Genomic DNA, 22140 nt, shown 5'->3' on the forward strand with positions numbered 1-22140 from the left:
CTGTTTCCTTGTCTCTTTTGGCTTTAGAGGCTACCCATCTTCCACGACTCAGGGTCTTCTTCCTCCATGTTCAAAGCCAGCAATGTGAGGACAAGTTCTTCCCATGCTGCCATTCTCTGTCCCCCCTCTTCCACTGGGATCCTCCACTTATAAGGACCCTCAAGGTTTCCACACTGGAAGCAGAACTTTCACCTACTTGTCCACCATCGTAACCTGAGTGAATGAGGGCTCAGTATAAACGTCACCTCCCCATGTCACTTTTCCAATTGTCCCCTCCTGGAGTCCCTTCCATACTCTATGCTAAGTTGTCAACTGTTGGGAGGGCTGCCTTGGAGCCTCCGTCCCCAGGGTGTGTGTCACAGCACCCAGAACAGTGTATGCCCACAACTGTGTTGTACCATCTGCCTGTACAAAGCACGGGGGGCTTCCAGGCTCTAGCATCACTTGAATTCCTTGTTCTACTGCCTTGCAGGCTACAGATCCAAACGCATACTTTAGAGTGCTCATTCCAGCTCTCTCCTCCTCCAAGTCTGATCAGTCTTTATAAATGAGTGAATATTCATGAACTTTTCTAAATATTTTCAGAACCCCTCATCTCCCTGATCCCTCACTAAAAATGACTCCTGAACTCAGAACAAGGAATTCCAAACACAAATGGCCAATACCCCACGGAAATGCCTGGTTGATTCTTCCTTAAAATTCACAGGCTGTATGTACTGTTTGCCAAGATCTCCATTTGGGAGTCCTAGTCTAATGCTAATTTTTGTCTTGAAAACTCTGAAGACAGACCCCAAACGAAAGCAACTATGAAAAATATGCTCCGCTCAATCCCCAACTTCCTTTCTGCTCTTTTTAAAATCAGTTTCTGTTGCCTTATATAAGAAAGAATATACAGACTTTGGAGTCAGAAAGACTTGGGTTCAAATGGCAGGACAGCCACTTCCTAAGTGTATTGTCTAAGGGCAGGTGATGTCACCTTTCTGAGCAGGCCATTGGGCACCGCTCTGCTGGCTGTTCACTGCACAACTTCAGTGGATGCTGTTCACACAGACCACAATGAAAACAGCACCCCCTACAGTTGTGTGCTACAGCAGCCCCATGTGAGCCTCATTCCACTATAGCATGTGGATTTGATCAACGGCCACGTGTGTTGCTTATGGAGGCAGACTGACAATATTGTATTTATGGTGCTTGCTGTATATTATGGTCGCAGTTAAATATCAATACATTTTTATGGTTTGAGCTTGTTCGGGTTCTCATCTACACTGGGCTGAGAATTTTTTATACCACCAGTCACAAGAGGGTACTTTAAGCCCTTCCAGTGTACCCAAACCTATAATTTGGCTCCTGATGGATGGGATTGATTATTGTTTACGGTTGAGTGTTGTGCTTTCATCTGAGTTGACTCATTAGGCACAGAGAATGAAACAGGTGCTGCTCTGTGGAGTGGCAACACCACACAGCCTCTCTGTCCTGTCACTCTGGCTTGGGCATAAAGGAAGAATGTTCTAGGGAAAATTACACTGCCTGGGCAATCTTTCCACATCTTGACTCTAAGTACATGGCCTGCCTGTTGAACTCATTCACATGGCAACGAAAGAACTTCATTCCATTTTTGATATGTGCTCAGTGCTGATCTTTTAGGCTGTATGCTTGGCCTGTCCTTGAACCTCCTTTGGGACATGCTGATAAGAAAGCCTGGTGCTCCCTCCATCTGTAGCCCCTGGGGTGTGTCCACAGGGGCTTTCATCCCCTTAACCATTGCCCCTTTCGTCACTCAAACAATCCCCCAGCAGCTTGGCTATCTTTCTTGTTCAGCCTGGAAAGTTCTCTTATGGCAGGAATCAGTCTTTTCTTACCATGTTGGTACATGGGTACCTTCATCAGTCTCCATATCAGAACCCTTTCTGAGTGGGAGGTTGATCACATCTGCCAGTGGGCAACCACACAGTGTTAATTTTACCTTTTAATATCGTTTTTTATTTTCAATGATTTTTATTTTTTCCATTATAGATGGGGTATATACAGAATGGAATATTTCCTTTTAATAGCTTAATTTGGAGGCAGGATAGAAGAAAAGGATATTGGCCATAAGGTTGAAAGATATGAGTTTTTTTAGCCAATTGTCAGCTGTAAGTGAAATGGCTTACATGCTGCCACTTTTTTGAAATAGGCGTTGTGATAAGTCAGTGGATAAAAGCTTGAATGCTCCAAATGCTGTGTTTTCATACAGTTGTTGCTGGGTTATGCCAATCCAATGGGATAATGATTTTAGAGTGGCTGGAGTATGGAATCATGACTTCAAAGTGCTTAACACCGTGCCTGGCACATAGTAGGTGTCCAAGAAAAATTAGTTTTCTTTTTTTTACCCTCTCTGCCCATGATGCTCCATTGTCACTACTAAGAAATTCAGTGATAGGTCTTACTTCTTGCTTAGCTATCCTCTTGGTGTCCTGTCCAAACTTTTCACTGGATTACCTGTCTGAAAGTAAACTCATGCCAGGAGAACGTCCTTGATTTCTTTATGCTAAAGAGCAGTATGTGTCTAGGTTCAGAAAAGGGAGAGTCAAAGTTTCTTGCAGTTTCTATCACCCAATGTGGTCAAGAAGGCCCTGGGACTATCACTGGCCATTTCACCTCCAAGTGAAAAGAGGAAGCCAGATTTTTGGATGTGAGTGAAACAGAGCATCCATCTCCTGGAATAAGAGAATATACTAGCAAACTTGCTAAATTACAAGTCATGACTCAGATTTTTATGAAAGGGCCTTTGGGAAAGAAGAAATGAGCAGCAAAGAGAGGAGAAATCACACTTTGGGGTGGACGTAGGTGGGGAGTTTTAAATGAAAAGGCAATGGTTGAGAAAGGACTCTTATAATGTTTGTAGGAGATTATGGTGATAAAACACGTAATAAGGAGGGTCTTTTCCTTTCGAAGACAGTGTTCCAAGTAACCGTAGTTAGCATGATCTGCTTTTGCTGTAAACGATGCTCTTTTCTTTCCTTTTTTTAGATCAGTTTTATCTTTCCCTTATGCCCAGTTCTTGGTTATTTACAAAGACAGATTTGACAACAGTTTTGTTGCCCCTCATTTAGGGCTGCCTATTCCTTGCAGAATAATAGAATTCCAGCTTCTCTGAGCCAGAGATGACTCTGGAGACTCCAAACCCCTCCTCCTAAAGGTGAGGAGCCCGTGGTCTAATTAGGTGAAATAACTTGCCCAAGATCATACAACTGGTTAATGATTCTACGTCTTGCCCTTTTCCCTGTGTTGTACCATGTACTACTCAAGTAACCATTTTTCAGTATCATGTGGAATGTTATTAATCCATCTGTGCATTTAATGTGAACTGAGTTTTTTTCCCCCTAAATGTTTATCTGGATCATTGATTACACATTTTGACATTGATCCTGCCCTTTTTTTGTGGCCTTTCATCAAATCTTAAAATGAGAGGACGTATTAAGTTAGATGCTTTAACATCTCACACAATGCGGGGATTCCCTTTATATCATTTCTACTCAGTGCTGACTCTAAGTCACTTTGCTTTCTCTTACTCAATACTATCTGCCTCAACCTGGCTATCCCATCTTTATTTTTGTTTAATTTATTTGAAAACTTAAGTCCATTATTCTTAGACCAGAAACATTTTTCTCAAAAAGCATTTTCTTGGTTTCTCATAAGTTTTCTTGACCCTGTTTTATTGTGTTTGTTGTGACTGTGCCATCAATTGTTCAAGTCTTTAAGAAATTAGAGTTTATTGCAGGAATTGGTGAACTACTTGTAAAAATGAAGTCTCATCTATTTTGCTTTCATTTTCATGATCAGTGACTGTGCATTATGTATTATCTTTTTTTAGTGTCACAACAACCTCATGGAAAAGGCAGTGCAGAGATGTTGCCATGGATGGGATTGAGGGAAGGTTGAAGGAGCCTACTCATTCAGAGTCCACTCAACTGGTAAGAGATTTCAGACTTGTGTGTTGATCTGTATCACTCAAGGTCAGGTTTGTGTTTGACAGCGCAATGTGTGCTCTCCTCATTAGAGCAATGTCTTGCATCTGTGACTGTGTTTGGGTTCTGGAAGGACATTTGGGGAGGGGGATGTGGGATGGTTCCTTGCATTCCTAAAATCAACCTAAGACTGGAATCTCCTCCCCTGCTCCCCTGTATCTTGTTGATAATAGCCATCAGGTAGTGCATGATTTTTTATTTTATACATTGTGTCTATTTTGAGTAGCTCATTTCTGTTCTCTCTCCTGGTGTCCTATCTAACCTATATCTCTTAGAATGGAAGTGTAGCTTTTTCCAGATTGTGCATAGCTTCCCAAATTCATGGCTGCCATCCACGTTTGATTTCCACCCTGGAATCTTGCCTATGAAACGTGTCCAACTGTTCCTAGGTAGTTTCTCAGTTTTAGGCTAATTCCAATCATGTTGAAACAAAACAGAGTTGTGAGACATAAGCTCCGTTTTTCGATTCTGAGAACTGGTATTTTTTTTTTTTTCATTTGGTTCTAGAATTAGAAATGAGTTGAGGAAGGGATGGGTGAGAGTCAGCAGCTCCTGGAAGCTGGCACAGTGGAGGGAACTGAATGGGGAGGAAGAGCAGCCACATCACTCTACCCCTTGTCCCTCAGCATCGTGGTGGTTAAGACAGGTGTACAGGCATTGACCTGCTTCTCTTCCTATACGTCCATGAGATAGCGCATGGAAAGTGCCCCTCCCGGTGCTGGAAACAGGAATCCCTCAGCACGTGGTGATTTTTCTTTTCTGACAAATGAAATCAGGTATGAAACATGCTGTGTAAACTTCAAAGGTCTCATTATGTTTTCGTTGGTTCCTTCTTAGGTGCTTAGAGTTTCACTCTTTCACGAGGGGCCGCTCCCTTAACTTTTTTGGAACAGGATTAAATCCCACAGGCTGCCTTTGAGCTTCTTGACTGGGTCACACCCAGGTTTTTAAATACAGTTATAATCTCCAGCTAATCACAGTGTCCTTGCTGACAGCTTAGTGCCTCCAAAGGGGTGGGTATAAATCAGCATTCTTACATATCATTTCAGTCTTTCCATTCTTGGATGAAGCAGATAAGCAGTGTGAGAAAGAGTTCTGACTTTCTCACTTGGGGAAGTTTCCTGCAAAACAAGTCCTTCTGGTCTGGGAAGTTTTGCTGTCCCACCTGATGCCTCAGGGGGTAGGCTGGGAACAGGCAACTAGAGTCAGCATAGTATTGAAAAGCTTGAGGCTTGGAATCAGACAGATGGGTTGATGCAAGTCCAAGATTAGCCATTCTACTGCTTTAAAGGAAGTGGTAGGTTGTTTCATCATTTTGAGTCCATTTCCCTCGTCTATAAAAGGGAGACCGTATTGCTGGCTCATCACGCTGCTGTGAGATGGAAAGAAATGGGTGTGATGCACTTATCACATAGTAAATGCTAAACTCATGTGTTTTCTTTTTAGGCTTTCTGTATGTGCGCTGATGTCTGCCTCATCAGGGTGCTTTTCCTTCCTGTGCAGAAGAATCTGCCTCTTTCCAGTCCCAGGGAGGGAATATTTCCACTTGAATGGTTTCACAGCCTGCCTAAAAGGCTAGAACGAACATTTTCCTCATATGCTTATTCATTCATTTATTCAACCTATTGACTCTCATCAAGGTCCTCAGATATGAAATGCAGGTTAATTGGAAATTATATTTCATGTTAAAATACTAACCCATCTCTTGTACTGTATTAGCATATAATCACAAGCAATACACGAATTCGATAGCAGAGCTTCTGAGATGTTTTGTGTTTTAGAAACTATATACATCATTCAGATACTTTAATGAGATGTTTGAATGATTATATGCTCATACACCTCAGAAGCTATTTTATTTGAAGGCAATGCATAGGTATATGTGTCTTTATGTTTAATCTACATCCTGTTTCTTTGTGAATGATACAGCCATGTCCTATTTCCATTATTGAGACATATCTCTGAAAATATTATTGTTTACTAAGCAAGTAATTCCACATTTATCTTATGTAAGGATTTCAAATTTTCTCAGCCAAAATGGAACACAATTAACTCATCCTATTCTTTTGTTTAACACACATTTATGAAATAGCTACTACTGGGCAGGACTGCGAGAGTTTTCTCCTTTGCCTTCTTGTTCCCAATGAGTTTTCCAAAACAGTCTCCTCAGGCAAAGCTGGAGATTGAATATTGTTGGCACGTTGTGGAGGGAATGCCATAGTAAAAAATAGAGATATTAACTCCTAAAGTAGTTGTTGGCCTAAGGAGGTAGCAGAGCTCCTGATGGGAATTGGGATGAAAGTGGAGGATGACGAGGATAATGAGAAACGGAGGAAGTGTGTGTGGGGGGTGGAATGCATATTTGTGTCTTTTCCGTGTTTTTTTTTAATCTTTCTAGGGCCACATTCGAGGCCTATGGAGGTTCCCAGCCTAGGGCTCTGATTGGAGCTGTAGCCGCTGCCGGCCACAGCCATAGCCATACCATATCCGAGCTGCTTCTGCGACCTACGCCACAGCTCACGGCAACACTGGATCCTTTCACCCACTGAGCAAGGCCAGGGATCTCACCTGCATCCTCATGGATGCTAGTCATATTCATTTCCACTGAGCCCCAGTGGGAACGCCCCTCTTCCACATTTTTATGTTGGACATCACCCTCCACTCCCCCACCCCTCGTGAGGGTCATGAGGTCATGAAGATGAGCTCTCATGACGACATTAGTGCCCTTATAAGAGAAGAACTTAAAGATCTTACTCCACCCCCGCAAACCCCTCTTCATGTAAAGACAGGTCAAGAAGGTGGCCATCTGCAAAGCAGGAAGAGAGCTCTGAGACCTGCCATGCTCGCACCCTGAGCTCAGACTTCCAGCCTCCAGACTGTGAGATGTTTGTGTATAAGTCGCTCTGTGGTATTTTGTCAGAGCAGAGCCTGGACTGACTGAGACAAGGTAGAAGAGGCAGTTGGGGGAGAAGTGTGTGATTAGGACGGGTAGATTAAGTGGTACAGATGGATTCAGAGCATGGAGCGCTAACGCCTGCCATAGTTTTTTATTTCAGCAATCAGCTAGCCTTTACTGATTATTACTGTATAGCAGACAGGAAATGCAATATGAAAATATTCTTCCCCTCAAGGAATTTTGTCCACTGGTTGTGCCCAGCCCAGCAGGACCCAAGGCGCAGGTCAAGGACTCATCTTGTCTGGTGTATCTCTATCGTAGCCTGAGATATACCAGGTTGTCATAGTTTAATGCTATTTGATGCTCAGCTTTTAAACTTACCTCCTCTTGCTCTGATTCTTCATGAGAAAGAAATAGTCTAGCTAAAATTTGATTTTCCACATAATTCTTCTACAGGGATAAAAAGTACTTTGTTGAAAGATACAGAACAGCTGCTCTCCTGGCTGGTTGTATTTTTCATTGTAAATTAATTACATGACATGGTGTGGGTTCAACCTTGATGGACTGATGGTCTCTTTGCTTCAGGGGCTGACCCTGGACAGGTGAGGGAAATGCTTATTAGGGCTATTCAAGACCGAATACTTTTTAATACCTTGGCTGCTCTTTTCCAAGGAATGAAACATTTGGGGTTGGGCATGAGAGGAGACAGAAACTGTGGGAGGGGGTTAAATGAGGTCTGGTCAGGACTCAGGAGTGGTCTTAGCTCCTGTTCTGACACAAACTCACAGTGTGATTCTAGACAAACGGCTTAAAAACACCGAGGAATGCTTTCACTGACCTACTGAAAAACAATAATATCTAGTCCTGGCCTAAAGCCCCCTAAGGATGTAAGACTAACTCACAGAAATAAGTAGAGAATAGTATGAAGATGTAATGATTATCCCCAGCAGTGTGTGTCAGAATCACCGGTTTTGACTTTTAAAAATCACAGCCAGACAAGATGACTTATGGAGTCATCTCACCCTCGCCGTCAGACCCCCCCCCAAAAAAAAAACACACAGAGAAAATGGATAAAAGTGATATGAACAGGAGGCATAGTTGGAAGAGACCACACTGGGTGGTACACATGAGGCATATTTTCAAATGGCGGCTGCTAAACCGTGAGTCTCTGGAAGGCAGGAAGCAGTTGCTTTGTGTCTAGTTACATGCCCTTCCCCCTGAAGTGCTGGTTTAGCCAGTTAGACCCTAAGCACAGTGCACCGACTGGAGGTGGGAGATGGGGTTGAAACATCAGGGTTTAGTCTCTGCCATTCAGAGCTGTGTGATCTTGGGCAAGTCCGTGGCTCTCTCTGATCATCAATTTCTTGACCTTCCAAATTAGGTGATATTACATGGTGACCCTTAATATTTTCCAAAGTACAGATTCTCAGAAGACAGACTGGACTTGAATTCTAGCCCCAGAATCTATTTTTAATCTTGTGCAAATTAAGCCGCACCTAGTCTATCAACCTCCTTCTGTTTTCTTCTCCTTTCCTCCAAATTGAAATGTTCTCTAAGTCAACCGGCAGCATTTACTTCTGGTGTACCTTTTGCCTGTTTTTCTTTCAATTAATTATAGGGTGATGGCGAGTAAATATGCAATGCAAGGAGAGAGAGCCTAAGCTGTGATCAGATAGTTCTGGCTCTAAAAGGTCTGAAATATTTAACTTATTAAGACAGTGCCTATGAGGAGATATTGGCATATTAACCACTCTGTCGAACTCATTATAGTTGCAAAGTGCTTTCAGAAACAGGATATCATTTGAGCTTTCTAGCCATCCTGAGAATCAGCCAGGAACAGATTGTTTTCTACTTCTGCTGAGGGTGATTCTCAGGCCCAGAGATTTTAAATGACTAAGAGCATCTCACTTCTTGTTTATAGCAACACTGCTCAATATTAGTAGTACAATACATATGGCGTTCTTCAGTGTTCAAAACACTTTCTGTATAGTGTCACAGCATCTATAAACCACACTTTGAAGTAAAACTTAACTTCCCAGCCCTTTTAAAGCCGAAGAAACCCCACCTCTAAGAGATTAAATCGTGAGTCCAAGCTCATGAAAATAGTAACTAGCAGATTCAAGAATTCAATTCTCTGAACTCTTTTCTTCAGTACTTTGGAAACTGGATTGATAGCTTCTTTACTGCTCGATTTTCAGAGAGATATCAGCTTTTCTAAAAGAATTATTTAATAGAACTGATGGAAATTAGACAACAAAGCAGAAGAGTGATCCTATTTGTACCTATTTCATTCTTCTTGGAGATCAAGAGAAAGATCATCTTATCAGCCCAAAAGGCTCTTAAAATCAGTTCCATTCAATGGCAAAGAATAGTTTCTACACCCAGAGGTCACCAACTCAGGTCTTTAGATACAGGTCCTTTCTGAGCTGTGAATCAGTATCATACCACATGGAGTGTCAAGTTACTTCCATCGGATATTTTGATTTTCACATGAACTCTATGCGTTGAGAAAGTTATTGATCACAGTTGTGCGATGCTGTTTAATTCCCATGTGAGTTACAAAAGTAAACTAAACATGAAATTTAGAAATTTGCATCCCAGTTCAACCCAATTTTCCCCTTGTCTCTGATCACAAAATTTTGAATTTTATTTCTTTCTACCCTTTCCAAAATATGTTATGAATGAACTTTGGGCTTCTATGTTAGTTTTGTATAGCCTTGCACCAAAACGTTAACTATCATATTTATATGATAGCTTATCATAAAAATGTCCACGTGTGTTAATTAGTTTAAATCCTATAAACCTTATAACACAGGAATAAAATATAGTAAATAAGATAGAGTAGAACTCTTCCTTTACACATGAGAAAAAGTAAATTGAAGATCATTGCTAATGGTAACTTGGGAAATTGTAAACTCAGTTCTGCTAACTACAGGGATCATGCTTTTTTTTTTTTTACCCTACATATGTGATACCTACTTTAAGATACCACTTTTTGGGGCTACTTTTTATATTCAGTGGACTTATCTTCTAACTATTCGAGAGTTAGTAGGCATGGAGCATTTACCCAGAATGCTCAGTGCCATAGAATAACTGTAGCCAAGAGATACAATAAGAAAGATTTGTAAATGGTTTAGAAACACAGAAAAGAAAAATCATCTCCCTTCAGCAGTGTTCTCTTGTGTTTGTGCATTTAATCCAGGTTCTTCTTTATGAGTCTCTGCTCTTACTAAGAGGATTCTTTCTGCTGCCCTTTGTTCTGCTCCAAATGTTATTTTGTTGAGTCTCCAAATGAGGAAAAAATACAAAGAAGAAACAAAAAACTTTTACATGTTATGATTTATTGTCAAAATTGTTATGGTGGTGAGTGGGGATTCACTCTAGTTTATGAATAATATATTTACACTATAATGTCTCCTGGTAAATTTATAAGATTGATGTTCAAAAGAGAGACGCTAAGCATGATGAATTGCTACCACATAAATGTAGTCAATCTTTATCAGATTCCATTCAGAATGAGCTGGGATGGTTGCAGGAATGCTGTGAGAGGTTGCCAACTGGTGCTTTCTGCTGCATTGTTTCCATTCTTTTGGAAGAAAGACATTGAGCATCAGACCCACATTTTGTGATCTCTTGGATGCCTAGCAGCAGCGTATGCTGGGATTTATTAATACAGAAAGAGACAAAATCTACAATTCAGGTAGATGTGGGGCTTTTGGAGTGGCTGAAGGGCTGAAATGTCAGCACTTGAACTTGCGTTGGATTCAGATAGGCAGTGAATTTCATCTAAATTCAAGCTGGTGTTAGAGAAGTGGATGTAGATGGAGCGAGACAGCATTGCTTTTCTGTACAGTAAGTTTTTGCAGCTAGAAGTAGTATAGCTTTCTGGTTTCTTCATTCAGCTTATGTTCATTTGGTGCCGAAGGCGATCCAAGCATTGCCCTGGGCATTTGGATACATCAGAGAACAAAATGAACAAGTCCTTGCCTCAGAAAACTTACATGCTCCTCAGTGAGACAGAAGTAAATTAATAAAAGAGTAAATATGTAGGAAGCCAGGTGATGAAAATGAGTGTGGAAAAGGAAAGGGAGGTAAGAGGATGGAGAAGTGTTAGGATGGGTAGAGGGGTGATTTGATTTTTTTTTCCACTTTAAGATTTGGGAAGACCTTGCTAATAAAGGATGTTTGAGGAAAAACATGAAGGAAGTGAAGGAACAAGCCACATGGATACCTGCTAGGAGCATTCCAGGTTAAGAGCAAGGACCAGAAAGGCTTTGGGATAGAAGTGGGCTCAGCATATGCGGTATGATCAAAACGGAAGAAGTGTCAAAAATGGATGCAAAGATGGATGGATGGTAGTTTCTGTGTCTGTGGGGAGCACTGGTGGGGTATGGAAGGAAGGCCTGTAGGAAGTAACTGAGGATATCCCTGTGCTGAGTTTCCCAGAGAACACACAGAAGACCTTCTGTGTGCTGGGCTCTGCGGGGATTCAGAGTGACCACATCCTTGTGCAACCTTAATATCTGTTGTGCTTCTACTGTATCTGAGCTAAGTAGGTAAAAACATCAAAGAAATACCACCAAATGTCCCTCTTCTGTGTTAGGTACTGCGCTACCTGGTCTCACCAACCACAGTTGATTCTAGTCTCCTAGGACTGCCCTTCTTCTCAGAAAGTGGTTAAGCCCTTGAGCCTCCCTGCAGCTGAAATAAGATCTCTCTTTCAGCTTCTCATGTGGTTCCAACTTCTATCTTCTTTCTCCAGTGTGATCAATTGATCAACTATTTTCTTATTACTATCCCTCTGCTCCACCACATCTTTGGACACTTCTCCTTTTCACAGCCTCCGAGTCATCTTGGTCTGTCTCCTCTAGGCCTGTCAGGTGATCACAAAATGTGAGTAACATGGTGCCCTCAGGAATCCTTCAAAAAGACAAAATCTGCCCAACTCATTGATATAAGTTGAGGGAGACTGAAATACTTGCTCATTGTTGAGCAAATAAGGTGAATTTGAAGAACTTCTTTCTGTCAAGGAGAGGTAATAGAGGCTCATGAAGAAAATGACCTTTGGTTTGGGTCTTGAAGGACAAATGATGTTGCAGTAGGCAGAAGGGTTGAGGTTGGAAAAACATATCCCATGAAGAAGGAGCCATTTGTTCAAATATATTTTCATGCATTCCCATTTCTGCCATTATCTTCTCATGACACTGTGCTATGGCCAAACTTTCTGACTTGTCTAGTGCTGCATGATATCTACTGATGATTTTATGTGAAAACTTAAAACTTCTACTTCTGTGGCTGTCCTTCCATTTAGTTGGTTGGTTGGTTGCTTGCTTCTGAGCCTATTTCCAAGAATCCTTCCTGAATCTATCCCAGCCAGCTCTGAGCTCACCTTTATCCTGTGATTTCTTCACTGTTTGGTGTTGGGTGATACAGTCCTTATAACTCATTGCAGACCCTTCCATCTGTGTGTGCTGCTGAGGAAAGCCAAGTGAGGCCACAGAAATCTGCATCCCGGTTCCAGTTTCCCCTTTCACTAACCTGTGACAAGTGCCAGGTTCTTCTTTGCTAAGGTAGCTCACCTGCCAAAAGTCGTGGGAGATTGTATAAAATGTCCCTTCCAACTCTGACAAGCAAGGGCCTATGCTTTTAATCAACTGCAATCATCTTGGAATGGGAGAATGAGTTGAGTCTCTCTTGGGAGTCTCTGCTCTTCATCAAATTAGAGGCAAAGGGCACTCTAGTCAGAGGTTCCTGTATAGGGTTGAGATCTACTGTTAACTTTATGCATGACCTTTGTTAAGTCTTTCCCACTGTTAGCTTTGGTTTCCTTGTCTACAAATTAGTGATATGAATAGCCATGTCTTATACAGTGGAGAGAGGGTTAAATGAGATAGTCTAAAAATGCAACACATATGATAATTATAAAAATCATCTGTGTTATGGCCATACAAAGGAGATGTTCAGAATTTGTTGTTAAAATTGAGCTTTAATCTGGTTGGACTTGAGCTGATAGTAACTATCAACTGTATCAGCTGACTCTCCATTGTCTGAAATGAAGGGTTCTTCTGTTGCAGAGATAGATTGTAACTCATTTCAACTCCGTGGCAAGGCTGCTGCTGAGTTTTCAAGCTTAAGGACATCCTGAAGAATCCACAATTAACTCAGAATTTCATACTTAGGAATATCATTAGGAATATTTAGCACAAGGACATGAATAGCTAGACTAGACTTGCCATTCCAACATTTTGAAAAAAAAAATCAGTGACTTCAGAAACATGCCTAAAATCATTTGAACAATTTTTTCAATAAACCATAATGACATTATTATTATTTCACCTAGAAGACTAAATAGATTTTGCAGATGGATAAGGATCAACTCGGCTCACCTCCTCCTGTGACATTGCCCATTCAGATCTGCCCACTGCAATATATTCAGGAGTGATTTGCTGCAAATTAGGTCAAGTGATTTCAGTTTACAACCTTTTCTAAAGACACTTCCCTAATGGATCTTGTCTCTTCCTGGGTCTTCAAAGTCTTCTTTTGTTTTTGTTCTGAATTTCAAAATAGCTTAGGACAGTTTAAGGTAGTCCAATAAACTCTAATACAATTGATTAAGTAATGTGAAGAAAATGAGCTTCACAGCCAGAAAATTAAAACTTGAGAAGCTTATAGTTAGGCAGATGAATCAGTAAAGAAGATGGTGAAAGACATATTCACTCAACATATATTAACCTACATTTATTTATTGAGGATCTGCTGTGTATTAGATATCAGAATATGAGTAAAACCTAGTACTTGCTTTTAGGATATTCCTGGTCCAGCCAGAGTGATGGGAATTAGCCTCGTTAGGGAGTGTATGTGAAAGATTCGAAATTTGGGAAGTGTATTAGTTTTCTATGACTCCTGTAACAACTTACCACTATCTTAGTGACTAAACACCACAGGAAGTTATTATGAGGGTCTATTGGGCAGAATTACAACACAGATTTCACTGGGCTATGACAATGCCTCCTGGAGGCACCAAAGGAGACTCCAGTGCCTAGAGGGGGCCTTTGTTTCTTGGCTCATAGCCTCTTCCCATCACCTTGAAAGTTCAGATCGTTTTTCTCCCTCTGTATCACTCTGACTGCCTCTCCCCCACCCCTTTCACTTTTAAGCACCTTAATTAATTTGCTAGGGGTGCAGTAACAACATACAAACTACAGACAATAGAAATATACTATCTTACAATTGCCAGGTCAAGGTGTTGGCAGGGTTGGTTTTTACTGAGGGCTGTGAATGAGAATCTGTTCCAGGAGTTTCACCTGGCTTCTGGTGGCTTGTCAGCAATCTTGGGCATTCCTCAGCTTATAGAAACATCACTCTGACCTCTGCCTTCAACTTCTCATGGCCTTCTCTCTGTACATGTTTTTTTGTCCAAATTTTCCCTTTATAAGGGCACCAATCATATTGGGTTAGGGGGCCACCAAACTATTTACACCTGCAATCATCCTTTTTCTAATTAAGATCTTACACTGAGGTCCTTGGGGTTAGGATTTAAGCATCTGACTTCTGCGGGACAGAGTTCCACCTCTTCCAGGATGCTTGCGATTACAGAGCCTATCCAGGTAGTCCAGGATAATCTCCCTACCACAAGATCCTAGTTCAGTAATATCTGCAAGGTAATAGGTAACACATGTTCCATGGGGAAGGATATGGAGATCTTTGGGGGAAGGGGCTGTTATTCTATCTACTATAAAAGGATTTGGGGGTGGGCATTATTAAAGATCTAAAGAATGAACAAAGGGGGTTATTATGAGATTTATATGAAATCATGGGTGTGAAAAATTTGAAAATTGTAAAGCTCTATAGAATTTAAAGAATCTTTCGTTCAACAAAAGATTTTTTAAAGATGTGGGAGAATTCATCAATGAAGGAGGTTTTTGGTGGAGGGCACTGCAGGCAGACAGAGCTGCTTTCCCAGGGTATTAAGGAAAACAGTAGGGTATTCAGCAAGCCACATGGACCCATACCGCTGGAGAGTTTTCATGCTCAGGCTTCATTTTACCAAATGTGACCGACTGACTATTTCCATCTTAAAGCATCTTCTCTGGGTTTCTATGACGCCGTGGTTGGCTTGTTTTCTTTTAACCATCTTTGCTATTCCTTCTCATCTACTCCAGAGGTGGCAGATCACAGTTGCTGGCCAAATTCTGCTTGCTGCCTCATTTTGTAAATAAAGTTTTCTTGGAACACAGCCATGCCCATTTGTTTTTATCTGTGGCTGCTTTCCTGATACAACAGCAGAATTGAAGAGAAACACACAAGACAGTATGACCTTCAGAGGTGAAGATATTTATTGTCTGGCCTTGTACAGAAAAAGGTTCCCCATCCCTGGTTTACTTGGCTAAATCCTTCTCCCTCTCACTTTAGAGGTCCCAGAATTTAACTTTATTCATCTCTCCTTTTCTCCCCACATTCTTTGAGTTCTCTTGGTTAGTCTCCTACCTATAAGTACCATCTTCCTGCTGGTGACCCTCAAATTCAGATGGCCAGTTCTGACCCCTCCCCTTTGAGTTCCAGACATAAACACCAACTAGCCTTCTCAGCATCTCCACTGAGATAAGTAATAGGGATCTGAGGTGTAATGTTTCCAAAAAGAACTCTTGGATTCTCCCAAATACCCCCCTATGTTCCTCTCTGGTCAGTGTCATCAGCATTCACAGTTGTTCAAGTATCCAGCAGAAAGTTCTGATTTTTCTCTTTCCTTCAACTCCGCCTGTAATCCAGAGAGCACTACTTCTAAATGTGCCCCGAATCCTAACCCTTCTCACTTCTCCCCTTATCGCATGTGCAGCTGCCATCCCCGTGCACATCAGCATCCTCGCCTGGAAGGACACCTTCCGTCCTCTTTGCTTCTACTCTGCGGTAAATGCACCAACCAGCAGCCTAGCAGCCATTTTTAAGTGTACAGTGTAAAATACACTCATATCGTTGAGTGACCATCACCACAATCCATCTCCACGAACTCTTTTTAACCTTGTACAACTCAAACTCTTACCTGTTAAGTATAATTCCCCTTCCCTCCTTTCCCCAGCCCTTGGCAATCCCCATTCTACTTTTTGTCTCTATGGTTTTCACTACGGTAAACATCTCATACGTGTAATCATACAGTATCTGTCATTTTGTGACTGACTTATTTCACTTAGCATAATGTCCTTAAGGTTTATTCATGTGGGACCACATGTCAGAATTTCCTTTTTTTAAAGGCTGAACAATATTGTATTGTTTGTATATGCCACATTTTGCTAATCTATTTGTCCCTCAGAGAATAGTTAAGGTAGTTAATTTTATGTTCTATGTGTTTTACCTCAGTAAAAAATTAGGAAAAATTCATGTACAATTTTTGTATATAAATATATTTCTATCTCTCTTGGGTATATAACCAGGGGTAGAACTGCTGAGTCATATGAAAACCCTGCATTTAACATTTTGAGGAATTGCCACACTTTTTCAGAGTAGCAGTTGCACTAGTTTATATTCCTACCAGCAATGTATGAAGTTTACAATTTCTCTATATCCTCATCAACACAGACTATTTTCTTTCCATCCCCCCCGCCTTTTTTTTTGAATGTAGGCATAGTAGTGGGTATGAGGTGCCATATCATTGCATTTTTTATTTGCATTTCTCTAATGTCTAGTAACAGTAATCATCTTTTTATGTGCTTATTAGCCATTTGTGTATCTTTAAAGAAATGTCTAGTCAGGTAGTTTATTGACTTTTAAATCTTCTTATTAAGTTGTAAGCACTCTTTATGTGTTCAGGATATAGTCTGTCATGAGACAGATAATTTACAAATATTTTCTTTTATACTGTGACTGTGTCTCTACCTTATGGAATGGTGTCATTTGCAATACAAAAGTTTTTATTTTGATGAAATCAGTATTATATATTTTCTGTAAACAAAATTATAATCATCTGGTGAATTTATCTGCAGTAAAATTTACCTTTTGTTCTTAAAGTTTTATATGTTTTAACAAATACACATTGTCATGTACCCACATCCAGAATCAACACATAGAACAGTTTCATTACCCCAAGACATTCACTGAGGCTACCACTGATCGATTTTTTCTCTAAATTTTTGCTTTTTCAATATCATGTAAATCATCAAAAATAAAAATGTCAGGTGTGTTTCCAGTTTTAGCAAAAAAAAAAAAATTCTATTGAAAGATTCTATAGCTTTTTTTTTTTTTAACCTCTGCTCATGGTTTTAATTTCAAGATTTATCTGTCACTTAATTTTAGGTGTGGCTTTTTTATTGTACATAAGTAGCAAACCAAAATCTTAGCATTCTAGCCAGGTATGCCAATTTCCTGGCCTTAAAGTCTTTGAGTCAATTTTGCAAAAAGTTATTCATTAGATAAAATTAATAAGGCTGGAGAAATTACAAATGGGCTAGGTTAAGGTGATGGTTTTCTAACTTTTTTTTCTTTTTTTGGGCTGCACCTCTGGCATATGGCAGTTCCCAGGATAGAAGTTGAACCGGAGCTACAGCTGTCAGCCTACACCACAGCCAGATCTGAGTTGAGTCTGTGACCTATACCACAGCTCTCAGCAACTCCAGATCCTTAACCCACTAAGTGGGGGCAGGGATGGAACCTGCATCCTCATGGATACCAGTGGGGTTCATATCCACTGATCTGCAATGGGAGCTCCTCTTTTTTTTTTTTTAACATAGAACTTTCTTAAAGTGAAGCTTTTCACAGAAGCTCAACGTGTAAACACATCAAAGTAGAGTTTCTCCTTTGAATTCTGAATGGATACTCTGCCCCTGCCTCCCTCTTTTCTTCAGAGTATCATCTGAGTATCAGTGGTCTCACTCTTGAGTTTTCCCGAGTTGCTGGACCTGCTAGGAGTAGTATTAAGAGATCAATCATCAGGATTAGTCTCAGGATGAAGAGGGAGAAACTTGAGGAACAATTAGCCTAATTACAGGGTCCTCATCTCAGGCACTGGTTTTGCTACCCTGCATTTCATGGCTCTGAGTTCCCAAGAGGAAATGAGATCACTCAGGGACGATGACAACTATCTTTACACACCGGTAAGGCTGTTACTTGGAGGCTGATGAAACTAGTTCAAAGTCATTCCAGGAGGTAGGTCTAGAATGAAAGCAATGATGAAATAAGACGGGAAAACATTCTAAAAACAAGATCACCAGTCAAAGAAATGGATTTTGAAAGTGTTTGGGATAGATTGTCCTGCCCCATATGGAAAATTGGAGTAGAGTGCATACCCTTCCCGCACTGGATGCTGTGTCTGTGGGTGACTGCACACACATCGCCCTTCTGTGACCGATGCCTACTGACTAGCACTCAGCTTCTGTCTTGCCACTTCACTGTCTGTCCCAGCAGCACAAAGGCAGCATCACAGTGGCCAGTGATGGGGATACTGAACATGAATTTATGTTTAGACTGAGTTTTCAATGCCGACCTAATAAAAACAAGTACATTCCAAACTCAGAGTTTCTCATGTCTATGTGTGTATTAAAATACCATATGTTTGCTTAATTTCAGTTCCCCTGTTATGAGAAATTTTCATGAAAGAATAGGAAGGAACTCAGTAGGTTCCTCTGTAGCTATTGTGAGTGTGTGATTTTCAGTGTGTGCAGAGGTCTCCCAGGGATAGTTCCCCCTTGTCTCAACCTTTCTACTAAGCATTCTGCTTCCTGACTCTACTTGAGAGCACAGTTACTTGGCGCTCTTATCACCACAGTGGGATGGCGCCCATTTATCCTTTGTTCTCTTATGCCTCCTACTGGATTTTTACATGATCATTGGTTTAGACTCTGTCAGCAAGTTCTTTTTTTTTTATTTATTTTTTTTTTGTCTTTTTTTTTTTTTTTTTTTTTGCTATTTCTTTGGGCCGCTCCCGCGGCATGTGGACGTTCCCATGCTAGGGGTCGAATCGGAGCTGTAGCCACCAGCCTACACCAGAGCCACAGCAACGCAGGATCCGAGCCGCGTCTGCGACCTACACCACAGCTCACGGCAACGCCGGATTGTTAACCCACTGAGCAAGGGCAGGGACCGAACCCGCAACCTCATGGTTCTTAGTCGGATTCGTTAACCACTGCGCCACGACGGGAACTCCAAAGGTAGGCTTTTTTTCTTTTCTTTTTTTTTTTTGCTATTTCTTGGGCCGCTCCTGTGGCATATGGAGGTTCCCAGGCTAGGGTCAAATCGGAGCTGTAGCTGCCAGCCTACGCCAGAGCCACAGCAACGCGGGATCCGAGATGCCTCTTCGACCTACACCACAGGTCACGGCAACGCCGGATTGTTAACCCACTGAGCAAGGGCAGGGATCGAACCCGCAACCTCATGGTTCCTAGTCGGATTCGTTAACCACTACGCCACGACGGGAACTCCTGTCAGCAAGTTCTTAACCTTCTGAGCCACAATGGGAATTCCCAGCTTGCTTCTTTAAGGATACACATAGGAATTTTGTGGAGGAATTAGGGGACTAACTCAAGATAGTAAATGTTCCAAACTTCAAGTTAAATTCAATATGATTTTTTTGAACTGGTCATTTTATTTTTGATTTGGATTTTATTATTTTTTGTTCTAAGGTTTATCATCCTGGTTGTTTCAATTTGGTATAATTTTGTACTTTTTCTAAGCAAGTGTGATGCAGTTGATAAGCTGATATGAGTGTAGTTGTTTCTGTGTGTCAGGAGTCCAGGCACAGCTCAGGTTCCCAGGAGGCTTCAATCAAGGTGTGAGCTGTATTCTCATCTGAAGTTTCAACTGGAGAAGAGTAGTTTCTCAAGTTCATCTAGGTTATTGGCAGAATTAATTTCCTTGTGGCTGTATGAGTGAGAGCTGGAGGTTTTTGCTGGCTGGAGGTAGGCATCTTAGCTCTTAGAGGTCACCCACAGTTCCTTGCCATGCAGGCTTCCCCAAACCAGGAAAGGCATGCTCTCACCCCAAGAAGGATGCAATCCCTCTTGTAAGGACTTTCACTGAAGTCAGGCCAAGGCTCTCCTCACTTTTGATTATATAAAATCAACCCATTTGAGGTCTTTATTACATCTGCAAAACCCCTTCACCTTTGTCATATCCTACCGGACAGAAGCAAATCACAGGTCCCTCTCTCACTTAGGGGGAGTTTCATACAGGCATGGACACTGGGGGTGCTGATCTTTGGGGGACACATTTAGGTCCATCCAGCACAGGTTTAAATTAAATTCACACTGTTGGAGGAAGATGAGGATCTCAAGTTGAGACAGTTGTGCTCTAAGGAAGCCCATGTCTAGTCTGAGGACATTCCAAAATGGAGGCTGCAGAACTGAGAGTCAGAAAAGCAGGGACTAAATCTATAATCAAGAATCAGGGGTGGAGAAGGTTATACAGAGTGCTAAAGTTACCAGCAAGGGCAGCTAAAGTCATGAGAAAAAGTACAAAGAGTGAGAGCCAGTTTTTTGTTTGTTTGTTTAATGGCTACACCAGACATATGGAAATTCCTGGTCTAGGGATGGAATCTGACTTTTGCTATAGCAATGCTGGACTCTGTAACCCACTGCTCCCTGGGCTGGGGAATCGAACCTGCACCTCCATAGTCACCTGAGCTGCTGAGGTTGGATTCTTAAGCAACTGTGCCACAGCAGGAATTCTGGGATAGCTTTTTTTTTTTTTTTTAATACTACCCTTGAACCTCAGCTACTGTTAGAGTGTTCACATTTGATAAAACCATACCCAGCACTACCATCCAAATGCACTCTGCCACTTCACTGCATCTCTGTGAGGAGAAAATGAGAGAAGCTAGTACTTAGTAAAATTACTCTGAAAAAGGACAAAAGTAAACTGCTTCTTGGATTACCTGGAGCAGCTTTTTTAGCCATTACTCTCTTTACTCCAGACCTTCACCTGTGATCTGTCTGTAGATCTGCCACAGTCTTCATATGCCCAGGGACTGTTTATAGGACAATGAGCAAATATATGCATTGAGGACCCAGGAGGTTGGGCTTATAATACCAGGTAAGGATGCATTCTATTGGAGGAAAGCCCTAAAGTCTTCACCTGAACAAATCAGTGTCAGAATGAAGTTTGTTAAGGTGAAGGTCACGCTAGGGGCCTGCAGGGATTAAAGATCATCAGGTAGTAGGTAGGTATTATTTAATGATGCACTTGATGACCTGGGGCCCTCTGGTAGGGAAACATGCAGCAGTTAACCAAAGGAGGCAGGAGAAAGTAGGTCAGGAAACCAGAATTCGGTGGATAGAGAAGCTTCCAGGATGGTAGGTTATCAGTTCCAGTTCCTAAAAAATAATAATATACCCCACATTTTCAGGTGCTTATCGTGAGTCAGGAATTTTTCCAAATGCTTTATACAAATGTATTCATTCATTCCTCATAACTGGCCTATAAATGACCTTATTTTAAGGTCATTGTAAAAACTCTGAGTCATAGAGGGTGACTATGTTGGTCAAGCCAGAAGGTATAGATGGCACATCTGTTATCTCCCTTCTTGAACAGAACCATGTTCATTGCCCAGCTCGATCTCAATCTCCACATCTAATGCCTCCTCCATGCGTGATGACATAATCGGGCAGCAGAGGAGGCAGAGGCAGAGGTAGAGGCGGGCAGGTGACCGACAGCCACGGGACTTGGGGGACTAGATACAGGGAAGGAACGCCAGTCTCTGGGGAACTAGAAAGATCAGTTTAGGGCCCCTTTTTTTGGGAACTGGAGGCTCAGAATCAGGGAGACAAGTTACCAAGGGCAGAGAATGGGATGTGCCTCTGGGCTGACCTGATGCTGGGCTCCAGGATTTCTGTCTTGGGGTTGCTCCACAGGACCCTAAACTTCAGGGGCAGGATGGAGCCTGTGGGAACATTCCAGCTGTGAGTCCTGGAGGGCAGCATGCCAAGCAAGGCATGGCACTTAACTAGCAAGCAATTACCTGTTATATGTTAGGACCTGTTTGGGGTGCAAGGAATTCCCATTCCTACCCTGGGATTGTTCTCAAGTGAGTGGCACTGCTTACTGTTTTGTCTCCATATTGGCCAGCACCACACCTAATAGTGCCTCTTTTTTAAATCACAAAAATAGATAATTGATATTATCATTTTCCACGACACACTTCCCCATGATAATTTCAAAGACAATTTTAATAAAGCCTGAATGGAAAGTCAATTTATTAAAAACACATCCTTTATTTCCTCATTTTCTATTTAATTGGAACATTATCATGAGTCT

General features: G+C 41.5%; 2 long non-coding RNA genes across 2 annotated transcripts in view; one reads left to right on the forward strand and one right to left on the reverse strand.

Annotated features, from left to right (window-relative positions):
• The window catches only part of LOC106509005, a 99042-nt gene that overhangs the window by 27026 nt on the left and 49876 nt on the right, over positions 1–22140 (forward strand). The window contains exon 2 of the long non-coding RNA XR_002342840.1: positions 3854–3953. This is a non-coding gene — a long non-coding RNA (uncharacterized LOC106509005). The remainder of the gene's footprint in view (positions 1–3853; positions 3954–22140) is intronic.
• Positions 1–22140, reverse strand: part of LOC110260054 — a 104116-nt gene that overhangs the window by 5034 nt on the left and 76942 nt on the right. The window lies entirely within an intron of this gene.

Source organism: Sus scrofa, chromosome 3 (assembly GCF_000003025.6).
Source record: "Sus scrofa isolate TJ Tabasco breed Duroc chromosome 3, Sscrofa11.1, whole genome shotgun sequence".
Lineage (NCBI taxonomy): Eukaryota > Metazoa > Chordata > Mammalia > Artiodactyla > Suidae > Sus > Sus scrofa.